At 34.7% G+C, this 8,999-nt stretch overlaps 1 long non-coding RNA gene across 5 annotated transcripts; it reads left to right on the top strand.

Annotated features, from left to right (window-relative positions):
- The first annotated feature begins 4,830 nt into the window (after positions 1-4,830).
- On the top strand, positions 4,831-8,315 carry LOC113287601. 5 transcript variants are annotated; one of them, XR_003330185.1, is made up of 6 exons: positions 4,831-5,163; positions 6,377-6,579; positions 6,668-6,721; positions 6,896-7,053; positions 7,150-7,268; positions 7,806-8,315. It is a non-coding gene; the product is annotated as an uncharacterized LOC113287601 (long non-coding RNA). The 5 variants fall into 5 exon arrangements; XR_003330183.1 differs by having other exon boundaries at positions 6,665-6,721; XR_003330181.1 differs by having other exon boundaries at positions 6,377-6,721.
- Positions 8,316-8,999: the final 684 nt, after the last annotated feature.

Raw genomic sequence — 8,999 nt, 5'->3', positions numbered from 1 at the left:
TCAACTACATTCCAATTCTAAGTATAATAGTAGGCTAGTGTCTGTAGAAAATTAATACAGTTCGGTGTTCAAATCTGGACGAGGTCCCGAAGTTTTTATGCAGGTGCAGTTTTCCTTGTTAACAAAATTCTTGTGTGCGTGCTTTTTTACTTTTCTGCATCTTTGATTGTTAAAAAGTACTACACTAGTTCATACTCCTATCAAACGAAAAAGTTGGTGGTGTACTTGGCACCCTCTTATTTTCAGTAGATTAGGATAAACTAGATAGTTTTTAGCCTACAAGACTGTATAGAACCTACAAGATTATTCTTCTGAATTCTTATCTTGAGAAATATTACAAGATTTGTTATTGTTGTAATTCGGTTCTGTAAAAGTTTGGGTATATACTAGGTTATTACTTGGATATTGATTTGTGAGATCGCCCAAGTTAAACTTCTCTTGATATCAGGTATCAAATCTCTTGTTGATTTGTGATACTGATTGTGACAAGTTTGTCTATAAAGGTTTCCGAATAAAAATTTGGTGGTGTACTTGGTACCCCATAGTTTTCAATTAGTGGCAGAGTAGGAAAACATCGGAAAAACATTATTGTTTGTGTTTGAAGCGATCTGAAATCTATGAATAGAAGTTCTATCTCCGTTAATATACCACCAACCTTTGATGACAAAAATTACTTATGGTAGAAAATAGCCATGCGTTCATTCTTACAAGTGTGATTTTTCTACATGGATGAAGGTTGTCAAAGGATACGTCCGTCTAATAGTTTATGTAAAAGGCGTAAGCGGTCACAAGGATATTGGTGATTATGAACCTGATGAAATCCTTGCTGCAAAGCATAATTATGATAGGTTGAATGCTATTATCCATGCCTAATCCCATATCTTTAACATCATGTGTTTATATTTGAAATGTTGAAGCAAGCCTAGGATATCTTAGAAATAATATTCGAAGGAAATACCTCAGAGAAAGAAGCACAACTACAAAACCTAACTTCTGACTGGGAAGACCTTCATCAAGATGATGAAGATTCGATTGAATAATTTAATCACAAAATCTCTAAAATAGTGAGTGCCTTACATGCATCAGGAAAGACTATTTAAGAACAGGATATTGTTTTCAAAATTCAGAGATCTTTACTAGCTCGATACGAGTCTAAGAAAACATGCCATCACAAAATTAAAGGATCTTAAAACTCTTTCAAGAAGTGATCTTGTTAGAAAGTGAAAGATCTTTGATCATGAACTTCGTACAAGACAGATTAAAGCATTTCTTTAAATCCAGTAAAAACACTGATAATCCTGAAAAGGGTAAAAGTGTTGGCGTGCCAGAGAATCATCATAAAATTGATAATGAAGATTCTGAAGAGGATCTTGAAACATTTGTGTCGTTAATCACTAAACAGTTATCTTCTGAGGAAGAAAAATGGAAGATTCTCTGAAGACCCTTCATCTTAATCAAATCTTCCTCACAATCTTGTTTATCCCAGAAATAGGAACGCCAATGATAGTGATGATGAAGATATGCCTCAATATTAGAAGTGTAGAGGTTTTGGTCACCTGGCCAACGAATTTCCTAATCTTAGGAAATACACTGGTAGTAAGGCTCTTGCAGCAAATTTTGATGATGCATCTGACTGTTATGATTCAAATGAGGAAGAAACTGCACCTGTTTATGTTGCTCTCCTTGCAAAAAATATCAATTTTTACGAATGTAGAAATATATATACAATCTTGATAATAGTCTTAATGACCCCTCATCAAATGCCTTGACAGACATGATGCCTCTCATGAAAACACTGTTTTTGATGCTTCAGGATCATCTCAAGTGTCTTTCTTTGCAGAAACTAATATAATTCTTGCATTGAAACAAACACTTCCAAATACAACTTGTTTTTTCTTTTCTTTAAAAGGACGTGATTTGAAACATTGCTTCAAATACAAACAGAAGGTCAAATTTACCAACTTCAAAGGAGGTCGACTAGATTGTCAGATGTGCTTCATCTCTTTCAAGAGTCTAGATCCAAGGTTAGTTAGGATAAAGATACTTCTCTTATAAATATGAATAAAAAGTTTTCTCAATGGGTGAAGTGAATAAGATCCAAGCATTCTAAAACTCAAGATATTGATAAATCCAAGCAGAATTCTATTTTTGAGCCGAATACTGCTCATACCAACACAAACAAACTGTGTTGGAAAGTGCATTATCATCTCATGTGCACATTGAGAAATAATGAACTTGCACGAGAAGGACTTCCACAAGCGTTTTTGTTCACATCTTAACTTTATTACATAAATCGTTCTACTTCGGTTCTTGAGTGTTCTTGCGAGATCCAAGAGACATAAAGGAGCGCAACTGAAACTAAATTTCTTGTAGGTTTTCTTCGGTCTCAAATACGTTCCAGTTTGATAGTATGCTAGTGCTTGTAGCGGCTTAATACAATGCGGTGCTCAAGTTCTGAACTGGGTCCGAGAATTTTCTGCTTTGCATTTTTCCTCGTTAACAATATTTCTGGTGTCTTGTGTTATTTGTTTTTCGCATTACATCGTTTATCTTTATAAGTGAAATATCACAAAAAGTACGTTAAAATAACATAGATATTTTTTAGCCTACAAGAATGTATAGAACCTACAAGATTATTTTTGTGAATTTGTATCTTTAAAAAGATTACAAGACTTGTTTTTGTTGGAATTCAGTTCTACAACAGTTCGGATACATATTAGGTTATTACTTGGATATTAACTTGTGAGATCGTCTAAGTTAAACTTTTCTTGATATCGAGTATCAGATCTCTTGTTGATTTATGCTACTGATTGTGCAGGTTTTCCCATATAGGTTTCCGAATTAAAATTTGGTGGTACACTTGGTACCCTCTTTAAAGTTCTTTCACTTTAGGCATATTTTAAGTGTACGTTTAATAAAGATTATCATAATCAACGTTTCACTCAAGTGTAAATAATAAAAATGTTTCGTAGTTGGGTGAACATTATAAATGCACATGGTGATCGTAGTATAGAGAAATTATTATCTTCGATGTTTTGATATCTTCTTTAACAGGGGGTTGTCGAGAGTTGGGAGACCTTGGGGTAGGCTGCAGAGGTTTGGGAAGAAGATTGCAGAGAAGCTCTTCTGCTTCCGTGAAGAAGAAGGCGAAGAACATAAGACCCAGTTGCACAGTCGCAGAAACCGTGACTTATACTTTCAAACTCAATAACTTTGTAACATTTTTCCAACAATTATTTTGAGTTTGCAAAAGTTATGTTAGGGTTCTCTGTAGCAATGGGTTCTGTAACAATTATAACTATTACAAACACGCTGGTTTGTACCTTATCTTCAATAAAACACCTTTTTGAGCTATGAATTATTATTTTGAGCGTGTTTCACCATGAAGAGCTAAAAACCCAACACTGGGATGACGGAGGAAGCTATTCTCTACGCATGTGGTAAATCTAATTAATTCCTTTATGACTTTTGCACTATTTTAAATTGTATCATGATTTTTCTTAATTGATTGTGATTTTGTTTGATGGCGTATACTTGGTCTTAGTATTTTTGATACGTCATGCTTGTGATTTACAATCAATCTTTTATAAAATATACCTTGGCAAAGAATAAATAGTCAATATTTAATATTTATTATGTTATGCGCTATAATTGTCTGGAATTGATAGTTGAACTACATGAATATGAGACTTGATGGAATCTTGAGTCTCAGTACCTCTCGATATTTGTGACATCTTTTGTATATATTTTTTATTATTAATTCTGAAATCAAATCTTTACAAGTCTTTGAACGAACTTTATTTACCACTTTCAAATCTACATCATACCGTAATAAAGAAATTAGAATCATGGGACACAATCTTATGTTAAGACTAAAAAACGAGGAAGAGTGTGATGAAGTGATAATTGATGGCCCGTGGTTAATTGATGAAGTTTTTTTTCATATCCAGAAATATTATTCTCACATCCCTCTCAAATATTATGTCTTTAAGCATCGGGTCTTCACATTGCATTTAAAATATCTTAAATTGGAATATATGAACGTGGTTGTTACAGATGAAGTCATAGGCTTTATGGGAAAAAAAACTCAGAACAAACCTAAAGAACTGCAGACCTCGTGTAGGAAATACTGTGAATGAAATTATTGAGATTGATTTCAGAGATCTCTTCATTGGGATGGTTGGTGGAAAACTATATCTTGCGAAGATGTTTAGATCATATGGCATTGGGAACTTCATCCAAAAAAATATCTGCCCTAAGTATTTTGTGATTGATCATATTGAGAACAGCTGCGCACATACTCCTTATCTACTTTATTTAGATAGTCTGATTGCTGCTGAATATGAAGCTTTGGTCAGATAAGAAAGTGATGTCTACAAAGGAAATGATGAACGCAGTTTGAGTAGTTATATGGAAGAGGAGTTAGATGATGAAGATGCTTTGGAAAGTCCTAAGTCAAAAGAATGAGAAATTATTCTCTCAATCAGGAGCCATCAATGAACCCCCACAACATTCGTATCCAACAACCACTACAAAAATGTTGATTTTCAGCCACGGGCGTTTTGACACGTATAAATCGTGGCTATTGATGACGTATTGCCACGACCTAGCCAGAGGCGTGGCAGTAGATCACTTATTTGCCACGGCTTGTAGGGTTTCTGCTACGGGCTTACAATAGCTCCGTATTTATATGTCATGAACGGATCTATGGCATTTTAGTCACGACATACTAAGTCGTGGGAACTGGTGGGATTTCCGTAGCTATGTTAGGAAGGAATTGCCCACGTTTTAAATTGAAAAGATAAATTAAGCCTTCCCAGTCCCCACTTCTCTCCTCCTTCTCCTCCCTCTACCTTCGACCTGAATCCGCCATAACTTAAACATGTAAGTCTTCTTTCCTTTCCCTTGGTCAGAAAAATCCTAAAGCTACTTCAATGCTTCATCTTCTACTCTATTCTTCCAATCCTACAAAGAATCATTCCCATCTTGCTAATAATTGTTCATTTTTAAACCCTAAATCGTGTTAACCCTAAATACCATTAAAATCAAATATCAAATTTTGAAACAATCGTTTCGAGTTTCCTCATCTCTTATTATTTTTCTTCTTGAACAACAAATTGATAAGATCATTTTACGAACCCTAGATACTAAAATTTCATATGGGTAAAGGATTCCGAAAACTCTAGACTGTTCCATTTTTATGTTTGGCAATTCAATTTTATGATTTTTAAGTTATTTTTGAAATTTAATCGGTATTAGCTTAATTTTCTCAATAAAGATCGGTGGGATTTCGTAATTGCTGGATTTGATTTTAGAGGGTAGAAGAGAAAAAGGAAAATGGGAGAGAAGAAGGTCAATAGAAGTGGTGGCGGTGTTGGTTCTTCTTAAATTTCATCAAAAAAAGATGAACATCGTAAATATTAGGCGGATGAGTTTTCTATAGAAATTACTGGCATGGGTTTTCCATTTATTTTTGCGTACCATCTACTATATGTACTCATGGGTTATTGTTATGATATATGCTTTGAATGATGTTCTTCTTTGTTGTGCTTTTTTTTTTTTTTTGCCTTACATTCGTAGAGCATAAACACAGTTATACTGTGTTACCAGATTAGAATCTACTGATGTCATATATAGAATGTTCCTAGCTAATATGTTCTTGACCATACATATGAGTATTGGGTACATAGACAAGTTTTTATATAATGAAAATTCATGTAAGTATAACAGCGACTTTATATTACCTAATTATTCGTTTGTATCTATTGACATACATAAAAGAAGTCATGGTTGTTTAGGACTTCACTTAGATTTCTGTAGTTGGAGCATTGTGTAGGGGTAAAACGTTAGTGATCGTATGTATTCTGGTTTTAAATAATTATTCAGCTTTATACTTTGAGCTCTTTCACTTTTGAGTGGAAAACAATACTACATATATGATACATACTAGTTGGCATAACTTAGCTATGCCTAGTGGTTTCTAAGGCAGTATACTAGTTGTCATAGAGCCCTGAATGGTGAAATCTGTCCCAACTCATTTGACCCTTTTGGGTTGTGTCCAAGCATGTGATTTTCTGCAAGACTCAACACTTACGGTAACACAGCGCCTTCTCTGTAAACATAAAAAAGACACACCACTGGAAGTGTGGTGTTGTTTTATCATAACTAAGTGTAATATTTTCGTGAAAAAGGGAGGCCTTAAATTATTTCAGGAGATGATTCTTTGAAACTTTAGGAACAACAATACTTCCACTGTCATATGTTGTCATCTAAATTGGCATCACCATACAGTACTTTGTCAATTTACCTCCTTTTTTCCAATTTTGTTTCCTGTTTTTATTGTTGTAATCTAATTATTTACAGTGATGTCTTTCAGGATCAAATAATTCATAGACTTTGGTTGCTTACTTGCAAGCTATTTCCTAGTATTCTGCATACGCCATATCATGGAAGAGAGATACACTCCTTGTTCTTTGTCTCTAATGAATAAGAAACATATACAAATGGAAGCAGCCATCACTCAAACCGATTGAGCTGCATTGCGACAGGTTGTGAAGATGAAACATTCACACTGACAAGGTACAAATTCCGTTCTTTTATAAAATCCAAATTATTCCAAGGGTGTCGCATACAAATTTTTGATGCCTCCAATAATCTTCATCAGTAGCTGGAAGCTACACTTTATGCATGATCTTGAGCTGATAGGAGAACCGTCATACAGGTATACCCCTGACTCTGAAATGTTTGGTTGAAGTCTTACTTTAGTAAAGGTTTGTTCCAGCCAGTATCCATCTTCTTTAGATTGATTTTATTTTCGCATCAAAAAATATGTTGTTTACCCTGTATTGCCTCTTTAAGTCTTAACTCGTATCAACATTGTTTAATTTTTTTACAGAGTACAACTGGTGCATCTGTTGCAACAAACATATACTTCAGCCGTTTTCCACTTGCAACTCTGTTGAGACCCTTCCAAAAAATTTGCATGCCTCCCAAAGTATATAAAGTGGTTCAGTCTTACACTACATGCAGAAAAAGGAATAAGTATTTCCTTAGGTACAAGTTCCAAAAATTTTAGATTTTTTTTCCGATTGAAAAAACTAGTTCTCATTCTAAGTTGGTGTGTATACTGATTTTGATTGGTGGTTTTAGATGGAGACTGCTGACTGAGCGTCGGACAAGTCTGATGGTATGCTTTGGGGTCGAAGGAATTATTGTTGCACGGAAATAAATTGTTGGTTCTTCTCTAGCTACTGATGGTCCCATTCATGGTAGGTATACTCATCTTTTCTATATTTCAATTTTGTAAGTTTTTGGTATTCAATATTTATGTTCTCTATGATTGGGAATTATTCAAGTAGTCATTAAAGGTTTCCTTTAATAATTGAGGTATGTGAGGATAGAAATGTTACCCTTAAACCCTTAAGGCTACAACTGAACTTGGAGAGCACAAAGAACTTTGATTTTCTTACTAGTTTCGGTGCTTTTAGATTTCATTGGAGGTTCGTACTTTTATTTTCCATTTCCTTCATGTGCTTATGGATGAGTAAAGATAAGTATTTGAACTTAGAAACGTCGTGCGCATCTCTGTTTACAGAGCTTCAATGAATCATGGGAGCCAACTCTATCTCTGATTCTTTTGGATTTTGCTATAGTATTATTTCTCAAGAATTGCAACTTCTAGGGTTAGTTGTGAAGCCTTGTTCTCTTCTCTATAAATAAATGGATTAGTTTTTGGTTAGTGATTGACTCATTGTACCTACTTACCGTTTAAGGACTGATTTTGGTTGTATAATCTTGTAATCTAGGTATGTCAGTTACCATGTGAGCAGATACAGCATATCAAAGTTTGCTAACAATTACAACGTGTATGCTGTGGACTTATTGGGATTTGGCTGGAGCAATAAAGCACTTGTCAACTATCATGCAGTGGTATTAGAAAGTGTTGAATCCATTTTACAGATAACGCCTACATCCATTGTAAGCTCAAGTTGCAGATGAGGTGGTTGATCTTCATCTTTTCCTGCTACGACGCAAAGTGAAGATGTCATGTATTCCCCTTAATATCCTAAATTCAAGGTTAAAGCGAATAAGAGATGTCTTATTAGTGCTTCTTGAAGTTCTGGGGAAGAAGGTTAATCTTGTTTTCAGTGCATATTCACACCTAAAACTGTTGTAGTTCTAGTACTGTATGTCAAGTTATGTTTTTGGTTTGTTCCATATGGAATTGACGATTGTGTTATTGACCTAGCTTAATTATTTGTATTTGAATCTTCCAGAGGTATTTGATTTTCTATGATGAATTGACTTCAAGCTTTTAATAATTTTCATGCTTACATATTGGTGAATGATTTTAGTAGGAAGCGTCGATGCTTTCTAAAAATCAAACCACCGATAGCTATAATAAATAGAATGTATAAGAAAAACTTTGGAGTAACCTTTTGCCACGGCCATATATGTGGCAAGAAGGTCAAATCATGGCACACATGCGTACTAAATTGTGACGACAGGCACCCGTGGCAGATGATAATGTGCCATTTGCCACAACAAGATATCCGTGGCAGATAACGTGGCTAATAAAATTATCCACCGACTATTTGTTATGGCAGACCATCCGTGGCAAGATATCTTTTGCCACGGATTTTTGGTCACTTGCCACGACTCCTGGGCGTCACTAAAACTCAGTATTTTTTGTAGTGAACCTAATATCCTGCAAAATAATGACACTAGTAATATGGACCCTCATAATACCTCAATGATGGGATCATATATCTCAGCTCAAATATTTCTGCACCTATGAATGATTGTGTCGGAGATCTCTCTCAGGTTTATGTCAAAACCCTACTCTGCATTAACTGGTTTCTTTATACTTCGTTGAATACTACATTAGTTACTTTTGAAAGTCATTACATATAGTTCAACATGAAAACTATTGCTTGGAACTGCCAAGGCTTTAATGATGTTAAAACTAGGAACCATATTAAAAATCTTTCAAAAGCTCA

Source organism: Papaver somniferum, chromosome 6 (genome assembly GCF_003573695.1).
Source record: "Papaver somniferum cultivar HN1 chromosome 6, ASM357369v1, whole genome shotgun sequence".
Lineage (NCBI taxonomy): Eukaryota > Viridiplantae > Streptophyta > Magnoliopsida > Ranunculales > Papaveraceae > Papaver > Papaver somniferum.
Note: the sequence above shows the minus strand (reverse complement) of the source record. Positions and strands in the feature narration are given on the sequence as shown.